The sequence below is a fragment of the Grammomys surdaster genome, unplaced genomic scaffold, assembly GCF_004785775.1.
Source record: "Grammomys surdaster isolate TR1022 unplaced genomic scaffold, NIH_TR_1.0 126531, whole genome shotgun sequence".
NCBI lineage: Eukaryota > Metazoa > Chordata > Mammalia > Rodentia > Muridae > Grammomys > Grammomys surdaster.
The window spans coordinates 15,157,809-15,175,248 of NW_021621323.1; positions in this window are offsets into that span (position 1 = coordinate 15,157,809).

Sequence of the window (17,440 nt, forward strand, 5' to 3'; positions counted from 1 at the left end):
TGAGTCAGATATGCCATCTATTCCAGTAGTTAGATACAGTGTGCAAACAGTTGGCTTACTACTACAATTGAGTACCAAAAACTAGATGCTCTTAATTTTGTTTGACACCATGGTAAAGGCAATCTAATTTTTTTCCTTATTTACTAAGTCTGGATTTAAAATAAGATCTCAGCAGATCTTTTCCAACTTTAATTCAATATATTGTGTGAGTCAGGTTTGTAATCACGCACAGGATGATTTTCTAGGTACTTCAGCAAGATGCAAACTCTTTAACCAGCTCACAATCTCTGTATCACCTTACTTTACCTTATATATAGCATTGAAATACTCAGTGACAATTCACAAAACATTAAAAAAAAGTATGTCTTAAACATCATTTTGAAATTAAAAACCTGAAAATTTGAACTCCTTGTTTATTATACAGTTAAAAATGAAAAAAATACAAATAATAACAGCCTAATCTACAGCATTCTAATACTATACACGTTCTAACTTGCTTACATCAATGTCTTTAGTAAAACACTAAACAGAATCTAAGTCTGTAGACCTAGCTGGTCTGAACTTCCTATGTAGACCAGGACGACCCTGTTGTGCCTCTTGAGTGCTGGGATTAAAGGTTTATGCTACCACTGGTTCAAAGCCTTTATTCAAAACTAAGGTCATTAGTTTTGTTTATTTGTTTGCTTTGTTTAGTCGATTTATTTGAAGGTGAAATTGAGAAATTAATCACAGAATATTCAAAGACTTCATTATAATTGTAAAAAATTAAATGATTCCAAGAGTTTACATCACATGTTTCTTCTGATTATTATGATGCACCTAACCCTCAAGAGACTGGAGGCCTCTGGGAGTTTAGAGGTCAGGTGGGGTGGGGGGTAGGGGTGGGGGTGAGGATGGTGGTGGGGGTGGAGGGTGAGGACATCCTCATGGAGACAGGGGTTTGGAAGGAGGTATGGGATATGGAAGAGTCGGAGGGTGGACCAGGGGTTGGGGTGGGGATAAAATATAGAGTATAAATAAATAAATAAATAAATAAATAAATAAATAAATAAATAAATAAGGATAATAAAAATAAGTTTAAATGTATCCTTTTAAATAAATTGAATTTTGCATGTACACATAATAATTAGATGTTCATACTTTTTTACTTGTTCATACTGTTTTCACTTCTTTTCTTTAACGCTCATCAAAATTAGCAGTTTGATGTGAGAAGAAATTATTTAATTTATAGTTTTCACAATTTTGACTGAACATAATTAAAGCAACTGAAATATTAACCCAATCAAGTTTATGAATACCGGAAAAATAATAAAGCAAATAGATTTCAAAGCACACTTGAGTCATGTTCATAGTTAAATATTTCAGGAGAGAGTATTTCTAATTGGGAAGAGGGACTAATATAAAAACCATTTTAAAGGATAAAAAATAAATCCCCTCGTGATACGAATTATTCAGATCAGAACTCTAGTGAGGGTTATGGAGAATCCATCATTGTTCCTTTTCTGTCAATAGATTTTTGGGGAAACATGAGGACCAAATTTCATTACTTTTATTCAGAAGTGTCCTACTGCAGATGTCAGTGCCATTGTGCATCTAGAAATCTTTTTAAAGGTTACTAAAAGAAGGAAATAAACAGGAACCCAAGTTGAGGAGATATCTTGCCAGTATTACTTAAGAACCTCGTTTTCAACAAAATCAGCATGCTAATGCCTTAAAAGAGTCATTTGATAATATGGAGCTCCAAAGGCCATGAGGAAAGAAACAGGTGCAGATGACCGATTCTAGTTTGGCCAACAACTGCCTATAGCCAGAAGAATTTTTAATAAATAGCAACTGTTGGTCTAAGCATCATTGAATCACAAGAATATTTGTTGTGGAATAAAATGATCCAAGTGTGTCCTGGGGTAAGGTAAGGGAGCCCAGGAGAAATTACATTTACAATTATTCTCAGGTCTAAGTTTTCCTTGTGAGGCTTCACAAAGCTCCTGAAATTTCATAAGGTACATTCATCAGGCCACGGTTTCCTTGGGAATCTGTACCATTAGAGCAGTTTTGAATACAGAAAGCACTCTGTAACTACAGTAGGAAGCTTTACTTTATTTCCTACTGAATCTGCATTTTCCAAAAGTTTATTATGATTTAGTGGCTATTTTCTTTGGAGTTAGACTACACAAGTCATGCCATTTTATATTATGTACTTTAAAGTCCTGAATTTTCCAAGTGAGAAAACTACATGGAAGCCAGAATTCTAACATTAGAGTAATAAATTTGATAAAGCCTTGTGTGTCAAACAGGGCATTCTATTTCATCTGTTAGTAAATTCCCTTTATCATAGGTGTCCCAACATCATTTGTTTTCTGTCTGTTCGGGTGTTTTGGGAGCAGGCTTCTCATTTATGAGTTCCTCCAGCTAATATACTGATCAGCATGGGAATCTTCATTTTTACCAAGTCTTTGTAAATCAGGATTTTGCCAGTTATCTTGAATGCCTCATTCTAAATTACCATCACTCATAAGGAATGCGCTAGCTCTTCAATGTCCCTCATAGTTGACCTTAGCATAGTGTGATATATGTATGTATGGTGTGGGTATGAATGTGAATGTATATGTGTGTATATGTGTACATATATGTGGGTTTAGTTTGCATATATACATATACATATATATATATATGCTGTGTGTACGTGTGCATAGGTTGTGTGTGTTTGTATATTTTGTGTACATTTATGTTTGTATATGTCATGTGTATAATGTATGTTTGTATGTGTCTGTTGTCTGCATATATGTTTGTGTGTGTGTATATATATATACATGTGTATACATATGCATGTGTGCAGTGTGAGCATCTATGCATACATATGGGTGTATGTTTGTGTGCATATATGCATTGTATGTATATGTGAATATGTTGTAGGTATATGTGCACATGTATATATATATATATAATATATATATCCACATATATATGAATATATACACATATAGAAATATACACATATACACAAGCATACTCACACAACACATGTTCACATAACTCTTGCACACACATGCTTACACAAATACCACATACATGCATACAAACAACACAAATGAATGTCAATATGTATGTAAACATCTATATACATCTGTATATATGTGTGCATGTGGTGGTGTTTGCATGTATATGTGTGTATATTTGTGTATTTGTATAGTTGAGTATGTGTGTGTAGAGTGTGCATGTATCTGTCATGTGTGTGATGTAAGTGTTTTGTGTATATCTTAGGGTATGTTATGTGTGTATGCATCTATATGTGTGGTGATTAGGTGTTTATGAGTTACATGCATGTTAGGGTGATGTGTTGAAATGTAGTGAGTAGTGTTTTAAAACTAGCTAGCAATGACTTACATTTTCCTTATGCTTGAGAGCTTCCACAAGCAAAGTGGTCTGGTACTCTGTATCAGCAGACTGCAAATAGAAGCTCAGCATTATATTGCTACCACTGTCTGTTAAACTCGTGTGTGTGTGTGTGTGTGTGTATGTGTGTTGTGTGTGTGTGTTCACCAGTCATTGTCTGTGCAATGAGTACATAAATCATATCTGAGTCTTCTTATTCTCAGTGTATGTAGGTACTTGCACTTTTAAAACTAAATTGATGAGTGACTGAGTGAATAGAATGTAGCAACTGAAAACAAGAAAATGGAGACAATGGTGTGCTAAAATTTCTCACATGGGAGTGTTTATGAATGAAACTTGCCCTGTTTCTGTATTCCAAAAATAGAAGTAGCTCATTTCAAATAGAAAATGCGAACGTGCAAGGAAAGTGCATTTCCATAGAGAAGAGCACACAGATTAAATTTCCATTTTAGAACCCATGTCATTTCATTCTACCTAATACTCATGAGCAAAATAATTTACTAGGAAAAAGTCTCCATTTATTTTTATAATTTAAAAATGTTTTATAAACAAAGTTAAGCAGAAAAAGACCCTGAAATGTGTGTGTGCTCTTTTGTGTGAAGGACTCATCGTCTAGATCCTAGTCAGGATTTCTTTATTTTAGAAATGTAATTTTGTCTTCCTCTTCTATATAGAATATTTCCGTAAAATAATTATAAATTTTCATGAAATAAGCCAATTTCCTTGAGAGATATTTTAACAAATAAGGCAAACCCAATAATTGAATACAACAGTAAATAAATAAAATGTATTCTGATGTTATAATAACCTTAAGTAACAAAGGGAGGCAGTGGTTGATTTGCAGCTCAGCTATTTGTACCTGTTAGAAGACGATGGACAGCTGAAATCAAATAAAAAGAAATAAGAAAGGCCATTTGATGATCACAGAAGTAAAACAAACAACACACACCATTCTGCTTCCTCAGTATTTTAGTTCCCATAGAGGGCAATATTGTATAGTAGATAGAGTTCTGAGAACCTGCCAATTCATCTCTGTTGATCGGACTTAAAGAAAACTGCTGTTGATAGAAATTTGATGCTGCACTCCCTCAGACTCTGACTAATGTGCAAATGGCACAACAGAAACACAGAGCAGACTCATCAAATGCAAAGAAAATTAATTTTCTATCCTACTTACTGGTAGATTATCTGAGTGAATAGCCTCCAGTTTTACCTATAATTGGACTCAATCACTGAGTCTGAAGCTGCGTTCCGTTCTATAGCTAGCTCACATATCGATTTAAAAACATTTGCAAATGTTTTACTCTAGTGTAATGTTAATAACCAATGCCTTATTTAATGTTTGGAAAAGAAAAGTAAAAGTCATATAATAAATAAAATGGATTACTGATAAAAGTAAAGTGTGAATTTTAATTCAAGCCTGGGACTTCAAATATAACCCTAACACAGAACTGAACAGCAGAGAAGACTTCAAATAGCATGCATTTGCTCACCTTCATATCTCTCTTATAACATAAAAAGCACTGGCTTCATAGAAGTATCTTCTGTTCAGTCAATTTGTTAGTAACTTCTACTTTTTTTAGAATATATAGAAGACAATGGATGAATGGACAATGTCCATTATAAGGTATGATTAAAGTGTGATATTTTGACTATCTGATCATTTTGAATATCTGACCATTATAGATTGTAGTGTACCGGGTGTTATGAACACAAGAAGAGGCAAGATGCATTGTACCGTCTGCTAAGCACAACAGCTAGTTTCCCTCCAGAGAAAAAATTTTGCTACACACTAATCACTGGTTGGTATGGGATATCTCCTCCTACTTTACTATGATAATATTGCATAGTATGAATTCCAACATTTATATGAATAAGTGGAAATGAATATAGCAATAAATCATATTTTTCAGTCCTGTAGCCATAAGCAATAGAAAAGTAGATATTTTATTTAGGTTATTCATTTGTATATGAAGGTTAAATAAAACTATAACAAATTGCTTCATTCTAATTAAATCATGATAATCTTAAAAAAATAAGCTCCATTATTTATCAAGTATAGCTTCCCAGGTTTAAAAAATTTTATCCAATCTTCCAAAGTAACTGCAGTAATCAAATAATACTCTCTAATGTTTGCAATTGAACATTTGGAACAACACGGCCTATGTTCCTAGTTTAGCCTGCCACAAGCCATGGAGGGAGTTAGTATTCAAGCATGAACAACGATTATGTCTGTCTATTCCTTCCATGCCAACCACTGGGGCAATACAAAGAAAAGGTTACTGGCTAATCTGGTTTCCATGATCATAGGTATTAGCTGTCTGGTTTCAATATAGCAACTTTAGTAATATATTCAATGTTCAGCCTGATGAGAATACTTATAAACTCCAAATTAAACAGCATGAGACTGGAGAAATGTTTAGTGGATAGCCCTTGTCTGAGACACACACACACACACACACTTAATCACTCATACACATATGTCAATCAAATATTAAAATAATATTATCTTCATACCATTTATAAAAGACATTCTCATAGAAAATTTCCTCACACTTCAATTAGAGCATTATGCCTACATCTCAAAATTTGTTGGTGATGTTAAATGTCCATTAGAATATCAAGATGTAATCATATGTTTGGGATGAACAATAACCGTCTCCACATCCTGCCATATGAACTTTCCAGCATGTCAAAGTATTTATATGAATGACTCTCTTCAAAAGAATTTTTTTTCATATTACTCTATAAGTTTAATTATTATTTAAAGTTATATGTTTCATAATGAAACTGGTAAAATATAGGTAAGATAGGATCTAATGATCTAATCATTCAACCTAACAAAATACCAAATATTAGAAAACATTCATGATCCAAAACCTATCCCATAAATTAACGTTTTAGTCACTGAAATATACTATGAAATTGAAGAAACATTGAGATTTTTATTTTAACTATGCAGACTATGCAATTAATTATAATTGCATTTATACAATTTATTTATGCAATTTTGTTTTATGGTTTAAATACTAAACATATGTATAGAGACTCACCATAAAGATAACTGGCCATCAATGTTTTGTTGATTTTCATACACAATATTTATATATACCTGAACTAAGGGTTTTATATACTAATTCTTATTGAAGTTTCATAAAATTCATTGATTTTTTTTAAAAAAATTTCATCTGTGCAGTTCCATGCTGTTCCATGCTGTGTTGAAATTTTCACCCAAATGTTGTAATGAGGTGTACATCATGAGTCATGAACAACATTTTTAATCCTACAGGTATAGGTTCTTCATATATCTATGTAACACTAAATATAAACACATTAAATTATTTCCTCAGTGTAATCTCTGAAATTTTCTCATATTTTTAGTGGAACATTTTTTTGTGTGCTCTTAGTGCAAGACCATTATTATTTTTCAAATTGTTTGTCAGTAGCCAGTGTTATTCTTTGTGGAATATAGAGCTAAAAAAATCAGAACAGAATACCATACAAACATATAAATAAGTAGGTAGGAGATAGATGAGAGAGAGAGAGAGAGAGAGAGAGAGAGAGAGAGAGAGAGAGAGAGAGGATAGATAGACAGACATGATAGACAGACAAAGACATAATAGCCTTCCTGTATAAATATAGACCTATTCATAACCAGAATAACTTAGAGTTGTAGATTTGGTTTTGCTGTGATAAACACCACAACTCAAAGTAGCTGCCTTCTGGCTTGTTCCCATGGCTCACTCAGCTCACCTTGCTTTCTTGTAAAACTAACCCAGGACGACCTGGCTATGGGTGGAACAGTTGATGTTGAAATGGACCCTACCCTACCAATCCTCATATCAACCATTAATCAATAAAACGGCAACTGTACAAGTAGTGTTCATTTATTCATCAACATTTTACTATCCACAGAAGATGTATTTCTTTCTTCCTACATATTCAGGTTCTTTCTAACGTGTGTCTATAGATTCTGTAGATGTTTTCCAGTGTTAAAATAAGTCTCAAACCTTTCTGATTTGTTTCTGTCTCACAATTGCCTTTGACCAATAGAATGAGGTCTTTTCCTTTCAACTTGAGTTCTGTAAAGCATAATACATTTCTACTTGCTTTTTTATTAGAAATTACTGTTGTGAAGTTGTACATTGTGATGAGTTATCTCTTCTGTCTTTCTACTATTATTGGGATACACTCAGTTTAAGGCATGTGAATCAATTCTGTTGCACTTAAGTGCTCTAGCCAAGTGTAGAGTAAAGTAAACCTCCAGCAAACCTATGGAATAAACAAGCCTAGCAGAAATCAGCAGAGGCCACCCAACTGCACTAACCTAGCAGATCTTCTAATGCCATTCACTAGTTATATTTCTACCATCCTCCTGTATAGGTAATGTATTAGTTACTTTAGCACTATAAATATTTACAGTTATGAATTTAAAAATAAAAAATGGTTTAAAGAGAAATTGTTTACTTCAGGATCTTGATAACATAGTCTTCGGTCCTCATAACCCACAAAAAAGCTGGATACATTAGTACATATGTCTCTGACCCTAAAACACCTCTATTGAGAAATGGGAGCCAGAGACTGGAGAATTGCTAGAAGACTTTGGTTGTGGCTTACCTGGCATTTACGGTCCTGAAAAGGGCAGAGCCAGTCTGAACCAAAGTAAAAGGCTAAATAAAACAGCTCAAGTTGTTTGCTGACCTCCATATACATTTCTTGGCAAAGGCAAAACTACACTCACACATATGAACACTTACAAAAAAAACTCCCTCTCACCATTTATCTGTAGATAAAGTTACTTTTTTCTCTTAATGTGAAACCATTGCTTAGAAGATATTATCGAGGCAGTCTTCTTGACACACTACTGTATTCCCAGCACTGAGGAGGCTCATTACAAGTTTTAAGCAAACTTGACAGTTTACATAGCAAGTCACTGTCGAGTGAAGGCTACAGAGTGAGATCCTTTTCAAAAACCAAACAATTTTTATTCAGAATATTATATAAAATATTGTAAATTGAGATGAGAAAAATAACTATTACATGTTTTATCATTAGATTTGTTATTTAAATTTTATATCTACAGTAAGATTGACAAACCAAAACCTAATCAGTATGTGGATATTACAAGATTTTTCTGCCTTTATCCCCTTCCTCCGGGTTCACAGAGCCAGTTCATCCCACAGGTCTTAATACATTAATTACTTTGTTGCAAAGATAAGAATGAAATCTAAAGCAGAAAGAGTAATTTATGCTGGACTTTGGAGAAGCCTCAGCAGCAATACAGAAAAAAACTACATTAGAAAAGGCACCTGGATTTTGAGTGGTGTGAGTTTTCAGAGCAGAGTAGAGAATAACCCAAGGACCAAAGCAAGATACTGAACACTCAAAGTCAACACTAATGACTTTCACTGGCTATCTGCCCTTATGAGTTCTTTGTCAACATTACTGTCATCTGACCTTACGGGTGTCTCAAGTGCTATTAATTACCCTCTGCTGTCTTGTTCTCTTTGTTGCTACATTGACACGGTCATCTTGCAGCTTTCCTATGGCAGGGGAATCAGTCTAGTTCAGCCACTGAGATGTAGCAGTAGCCTGTTTTAGTTACCTCATTTCTTACTCCTTGTCTACATTGTCCTCCCGGTGGTCTCCTAAGTGAAAGGTTCTTGTTGGAAGGGTTCCTTACTTCCAACAAGTAAGCTGTGAAGTAGTAAGCTGAAATTAGCCACAATAGAAGCAAGAATATAGGAAAATACAATATTGCTTTAGCTCTTGGGATTTGGATGGAGCATCACCTTGCAGTCACTGGCCTATACCCACATCCTTCTTCTTATGTCAGACCTTACCTATCTCATATGCAACTAGAAATACCCTTATTCTTCATCATTATTTTCTCAGACTTCGATGTGTTAACACTCAATCTTCCTTCAACCAGCAACTTAATTGAATTATTAAGATTTAACTAAATTATGCCAAAAAATACCAGCTGAAGGAAGACTTTTTGTCAGTCATAGAATGTTTTATTTTAAACTAGCTATTCAAAATTTGAAAGGTAGCTAGGTGGTGGTGGCGCACACCTGTAATCCCAGCACTTGGGAGGCAGAGGCAGGAAGATTTTTCTGAGTTCTAGGCCAGCCTGGTCTACAGAGTGAGTTCCAGGACAGCCAGGGCTACACAGAGAAACCCTGTCTCGAAAAAAAAAAAATTGAAAGGCAACACATGGCAAAGAAACTAATTAACACACAACATATGTCATAATTCTACCCACTGAACTGCCTTTTCTATATGGTATGGTAGACTAAATCTCAACTTCTTACATTCATGGTATTTTTAAATGCAGCAATGTGAACTTGAAACTTCTAAAAGGTTCTGTTTTCATTATAAGATTTCTTCAGACATTTTCCATTTAGTATTCTATGTTTTTCCACATTAATGGCACAATCAACATATTAAGTTGGTAGGAGGTATGCCAGTACTTAATAAATCAACTCCAAAGTCTATGTTAAATTGAACTTCAAACTCAAGTAAATATTTTTATAAATAGTGTATTCAGCTATTTATTTTCTCAAAAGCATTTCCCTCCCCAACTAAGTATTTTTATAAGATACAATAATTTTACCTTTTTATTCATAATGGAACTCAGGTTGTAGTTTTTTCCTAAAATATATATTTGACACACTCTATGTAAAATATTAAGTTCTGTATAAGTATACATTTTGACAAAGTTTATAAAAAATAGTACCTAAAAATAACCTCAACATTAGATAATAGAGAAAGAAACATATCAGAGAAAGTCTACTTTTTGTTCAAATAAGAAGCCAAGTATGTTAGGAAAGTTCCAGTAATTCATTTCTTCACATATTCAGAATATGCTTGTCAGACATGTTTGAACATAGATGAATGTAACACAATGGTGTCTGCTGTCTCCTGTGGAGAGAAAGAAGCCACAATCACACTAGACTGAAGCTAGTCAAAGCAATGGAAAGAGCACTCTTTTCTACTGTCACATTCTCTACATATTCCTGATTTTAAGAGTATTATTTAGGAATTAGAAGTGACTGCAACAATCACATAAATTACTTGCATATAATTATTTCAAATTACTTAAAATATTGAAATTATGAATATCTTCAATATGACATTGTACCAAGAAAGTTCTAGATTCCATCCATCAAATAATTATTTGTTTTAGAAATGAGAAAAACATAACAAAATATTTTGATTCATATACTTCTTAAACACTATTAATTGTACAACTGTAACAACTTAAAAACAAATCATAAAGCAAGAGGCTATCATATTTCTCTACTTGACATGCCAGCAGAAAAATTCTCACTGGACATTTGACAAATTATTGAAGAAGATAAAAATTAACGTTTCATGGAAGGAGCATCCAAAATTAGCACTTATATAATGGAGTGCGCCAGAATAAATATAGAGGCCAGAATTGGTAGACTAAAGCTGGAAAATTTTTAAATTATTTCCTTTACTTTTGAGATTATACTTTAATTTCATCTCCTCTTCCCTCCACTTCACCATCTAAGCAATCCCATATACCCTTCTGTGCTCCATTTCGAACTCATGGCTGCTTTTTCTCATTAAGTGTTGTTATATACATTCATGTATATATACCTAAAGACATAAGTACAACCTGCTCAGTCTGTACATTGTTACTCACATGTATGCGTTGATACTGTCTTTTTAAATTAGATAAACACTTGGTGTGCTCTATACTATAGAAGACATTTTTAGAGTGATTGCATTTGTGATAAGTTTAGAAAGCCATCATATTTCCTGTAAAACAGCAATGGCAAAGAAAAGAAATGTAAGTGCAAATACATTTATAGCTAAAGACACTCAATTCATCATGGCATGGTTTAGTCTGATTAAAGTGTGGACAAATTAATTTTTCATTGACTCTTTCTTACTGGATCATTTTATTTTGCCCAGGCAAAAATATGAAGCCAAGAAACAAAAACCTAGTGCATCTCAAGTGAAATGATGAAATTATTAGCTACTCTTTCTTCTTTCTGATAAAATTAAATACAGACACAGAAGAACTTCGGGGTAGGAAGTATATAAACAAATGCCTAATTTACAACAAAGCACTCAGCTTTGATTACTAAGATATTAGAATAGTTTCCCAAATATAACATGTATAGAAATGAGCACAAAAAAGTCAATAACATCCTCAGTCAGAGTCCTCTAGAGCAGTAGTTCTCAACTTTCCTAATGCTGTGACATTTTAATATAGTCCCTCATTTTGTGGTGACTCTTAACCATAAAATTATTTCACTGCCTCTTCATAACTGTAATCTTGATATATATATATATATGTGTGTGTTTTCTGATGCCCTTAGATGGCCCCCAAATGTGTTGTGACCTACAGGTTAAGAACTTCTAGAGGAAATTCATCTACACAAATGAGTAGATGTGTATATATATATATATATATATATATATATATATATATATATATATATATTTAATTTTATTAAACTAGTATACAAGATATAGTCAGAGTTGTTCAGCAAAGGCTGACACATTTAACCAAGAACCCAAACTTTGTTCAGTCCACAGTTATTTAGCCATATCAATCTGGGATTAAAGGCTTGGAGAACTCCTGAGGGAGACTCAGGTGTCCTGTCTTGTTTGAAGGCCAAAGAAGTTTGATCTAACATCTTAAAGGGAATCAATCAGTAACAGCAGCCAATAGAGTAGACAAAGTTGTCACAAAGAGTGAAGGGCAAGTGAAAAACACCAAAATTTTCATTTATTTAATTTTTATCCAGCCAGCTTTCAGAAAACATTGCCCCTATTTGAGGTGAATCTTTCAACAGACATGCCTACAGGCCAACCCAGTGTAGACAATATCTAACCGATGTCCCATCCCAAGTGATTTTATATTGAATCAAGTTGACAAAGAGAGCCATCACAGAGTTTATAGATTATGTAAATGCAGTTAATTGTTGTCCATAATTAGTTGAGTGATATGAATAATTACAACAAAAAAACAAGAAAAAGAAGTTAAGCAAATGAGATCCCAATTCAAACTGTGCAGATGCCTTGTTGTAAAGATTATAGCACATGCTATGAGTCTAATATAATAAAAATATTTTTTCTATTAACTCAGTCCCTCAAAAACATCTACCTCCTGAGATAGAAATAGAGATGTTGATACACAGAATAGTTAAGGACCTCAGTAGTTCTAAGAGAACAGGTTTGAATAAGAGCTTGGTTAGTACAATGGGCTCATGGTTTCATGAGTCCACATCAACACCAGGAGAAGCATCATTAAATCATGCTAAACATCAAGTTATGAGGAATCTCAATCTAATGCTTTATTTAAATTACAATGAAATCATCCAACCCTTATATTTCATTAAGCCTTAATTTTAAAACAAATTAGAAATAGCATAGTAGAAAATAAAGCATTAAATATTTATTAAAATACCTTTAGAGACGATCAATTAAAAAGGAAGAAAAATCCGTCTCAAATGATAATTAATGAACTGAACAAGTCAATAGCAAATTAAATGGAACACAGCAATCAAGCTTAAGAATTTACCTAGTAGCCTAAGGAGACTGCAAGAGAAGTCTGCACAAGCTGCTTAGATACAGACAGTGCTGGTTAATTGCCGATGTTCAGACTATAGCTCTATGACATTTCACAGGTCTTCTCTATTATTCTCTTGAGACAGTATTTCTCCCTGAATCTTAAGGTGTAATAACATCAGACAACAGGAGTCCACAATCTCCCTGTGTCTGCCTGCTGTGCTGGAGTGCAGGTACACACAGGGATATATATGATTTGGTTCCTTTCGACTTCAGTTCTGGGAATTTGAACTCTGTCTTTGAAGCTATCCTAACCGTTAAACAATCTTCCCAGCAATGAAGCTACTTTAATGTTTGCTAGTAGGATGGTTCTGCGGTAAGTAGATTAAAAATTCCATGATGATGAACAGCACAATAGTTATGCTTCGCAGGGAATGCTGAGCAGAATTATGAAGGTATTTGATACGATTTCTTAATTTCTGAAAATCTGTAAAACAATTGTAGGTTCCGTTGACATTTCTACAGAAAGTTTAACTGCAACATGCCTACAAGGAAGAGTGACCGCCCAATCATCAGAAAGAGGTTATATGGGACACAAAGGGAAGGCTTTCCTTGTCATCATATTTTCTTCTAAATTACCTTCATCCCTTCTCATACTGTCTTCTTTTGCATGTATGAACAAGAAAATGAGATGCTAGTATTGGCCCACTGCAAGATAATATCATACGATCCATAACAACATTTGAATGAAGTACATTAAGAGCTTTAGTATGTAAAATAATATATCAAGTAACAAAGGTTAAATTCAATAATAATTTGAGGACTTTTTCTTCTAATTCTTGGGCTCAAATAAAAGACACTGGAAATTAACCTGACATTGGATATTACTGTGACTGTATATTTTTAAAGTAATTGTAGTGCAAAACTGATGATAAAATTAGTTCATTTTGCAATTAAAGGTGAAAACGTTGATAGAACAGAGCATCATGGGAAAGCAACATGTTAACTAAGTTAAAATATTGAATTTAAATATGTTTGAAATTAAGTTTGAAATATGCATAATTCATCACTGATTTGAAACAACTGTTGCAAATATATTCCCAATGCAAGAGGCACAAACTCTAGTGTGATTTTGATAATTTATAAATACCTGTAGAAGTAAACAGCTAGATTAGTTGAACTACTGTATTTTATGAGAAAACTGATAGATAACTTTAAATACATGTACATATATATGTTGATAAATTTGGATATTAAAGTAAGTGTCTTCATTCCTTGCTATCTATTATCAATTGCATTTAAGAATTGAGTATATGAAGAACTAACCTTCTATATAACCTTTTTTAAGGCAACCTAAAATTTTGTAATTATATTTACAATTCAAAAGAGTTCATCTCTACATTTTTTAAATCTTTTCCTCATTCATTTATACCACTGGAATAGAGTGTCACAAGAATGTGATTTTAAGTCTCCATGTTCAAGAGTTACTGAACTCTTAACTTCACATTAACTATGAATCATTAACTTCACAAACAAGGCAGAGAATCACTAAAATTAAACTATCAAAACAAGAGTAGTGCTTAATATATATAATAATATGTTCCTAAAGTTTTATAACACTACATTTATTTATTTCATTGTATTTTGGAATATCTTGAAATTCATGAAAGCTCTGTGACTTTATAACTCATTGGTGTCTTCCATATTCTACATTTAAATGGGATAAAATCATGTCTTGTCATTTTCAAGCATAGAATATTTCAAATAATTAAAATAGTTCCACCTTGAAACCCTGTATTTTGTTATAATTGAATAAGATAATCTAAGAAATGTCAAAATCTTTGGCTTGATATTTTGAACCTTTTACTGGAAACTAATAGAACAGGCAGCTTCATCCACAGAGATACTAGTTCACACAACAGAACATTTACTAATAAAAGGTTATGTGAAGAGAAGTTCAGTAAAGGTGTGAATAATTATAATGTATTAGTTATGAAGTACAACTCCGAAGAGGACTAAGGGAGATTTTAAGGAAAAGAGACAGAAAATTTATATTTCAAAAGCATGTATTGACACATAAACACTAGTGCAAAGAGACTAGTTGAAATCTGTGAATAAAGCAAGGCCTCATTGTGACTACAGTTCAAGATGCCTGGGATTATATAGAGAGCATATACAAATTCAAGGCCTTCTTGGGTTGCAAAGCAGATTCAAGCCTATACTTGGCAACTTATTGAGGTGGAATTTTAGAATTAAAACCAAAGGAGCCGGAGGAAAAGAAGGTCCTGTGACAGGCCCAAAGTAGGATCCAGCTCAAGGGGAGGTCCCAAGGCCTGATACTATTACTAAGGCTATGGAGTGCTCACAAAAAGGGACCTACCATGACTGCCCTCCAAAAGACCCAACAAGCAGCTGAAAGAGTCAGATGCAGGTATTTGTACCTAACCAATGGACAGAAGCTGCTGACCCCTGTGACTGAATTAGAGGAAGGCTGAAGAAAGCTGAGGAGGAAAGACCCTGTAGAAGGATCAGCAGTATAAATTAACCTGGACCCCCGTAATCCCTCAAACACTGGGACACCAATCAGGCAGCATATTCCAACTAATACGAGCCCCCCCCCCCAACCAGAGAACTGCCAGGTCTGGGTTCAGTCAGGGAAGATGTATCTAACCCTCACCAGACTGGAGGCCCCAGGGAGTTTAGTGGTCTGATTGGGTGGGGCATGGGGTGTGGGAACATCCTTGTGGATTTAGGGGGGTGGGGAGGATGTATGGGATGTGGAACAGTTGGAAGGTGGACATGGTGGGGGCATGGATAAAATCTGGAGTGAAATAAATAAATAAATAAATAAATAAATATCAAAACAAAAAAAAACAAAAATAAAACAAATTACTAGGAATATAGCTCAGTAATAGAATGTCTGAGAAACATCAGATATGACCCATCTTCAATCCCAGAAATGTTAATTCTTTCTGTATACATATCTGTAATTGCAATCTTCCTTTATTCTTTATCAATCTAAGGAATTCTTTTAAACTGCTGTAATCTACATGATATATAAATTTTAATTGTACAAGAAAGCATATTTTTGAAAATAATTCCCAAATAGAATTTGTTTTAGCTCTGTCAATTTACCAAAGTATTATGCTGACATATATTAAAATGTGAGATTTCAACATTTTAGTGTATGCATATACAAGTGACTGTTTAGTATTGTAGACAAAGATTGGTAGTTTTGATCAAAGCTGAGGACATGTGCAGGCTTAGTCTGAGTGACAGTCCAGCCTGTCACATTCTGATGTCAGTGAACACTTCTTGTGCTGCTTCTACTTGCATTCCATTTATCCAGTAGCCATTCACTCTGGTCATCCCTATGAATACTAATAACATATTTTTCTCCACTACAGTTAACCTATATCCACAGTTACAGCACAACCATTCTTACCCAATTGAAGTCAGTACTAGACATCATGCAATGTATTCTGAGTATAAAAATAAGATTATGAAGGTCCCAAGGCCTGATACTATTACTAAGGCTATGGAGTGCTCACAAAAAGGGACCTACCATGACTGCCCTCCAAAAGACCCAACAAGCAGCTGAAAGAGTCAGATGCAGGTATTTGTACCTAACCAATGGACAGAAGCTGCTGACCCCTGTGACTAAATTAGAGGAAGGCTGATTCTACCTTGGGCTGTAGAATCCTAATGAGTTCAAAAGATGTTGAATTCTGGTGGATTTGCAACCAACTGATAATTTCATCTTAATAAAATTGGAAATATTTCATAAAGATATAAAACATTCTGTATCTATATCTTGCTATCTACAAAGCAGTATTTATAATCTAATATTCTAGAAATATTCTATTGGGTAATATAAAATTGGCAAATGACTTTATTCTCCATTTAGGGTTTTCCCATAAGTGTCATCTAAATGAACATAAAAAGGAAACACTTGTTAATAGTCAATATTAATAGATTTCTACTTTGCAATTCATTTTAAAATGTTTACTCTGATTTTTAATATAATTCTAAATGATTGTACATGATAGTTGGTGATAATTTCACCCTACCCAATCTCTACATTGAAAAGCTTTAAACACCACAGATATATCTAAACATTGCATTCAAGACTATGGTCCTATGAAAGTAGAAATCTCTTTACCACATACATAATAAGTTCATATTTGTCATACAAATGAGTTATCTGCTCATTTAAAATATTTTAAATATTTACTTATCTGTTTGTTAAGTAGATTTTAGGATAATGAAGAAGAGCTGATAACAGGAATGAAATGCCTTTAGCTGATAAAGGTGGTGTAAATTGTTCAGTATCTGATTTTGTGCTGTTGGTTCGGACTAAAACTCTAAACTACAGATTATTTGTCCATCATAAGAAAAACATCCAGGATCACCCCAAGGCTTTCAATTGACATCACTGAGAAATAGAAATGACCTGGAAAGAAATGAGAAAGTCCTTTAGGTTTGAGGAGACAAT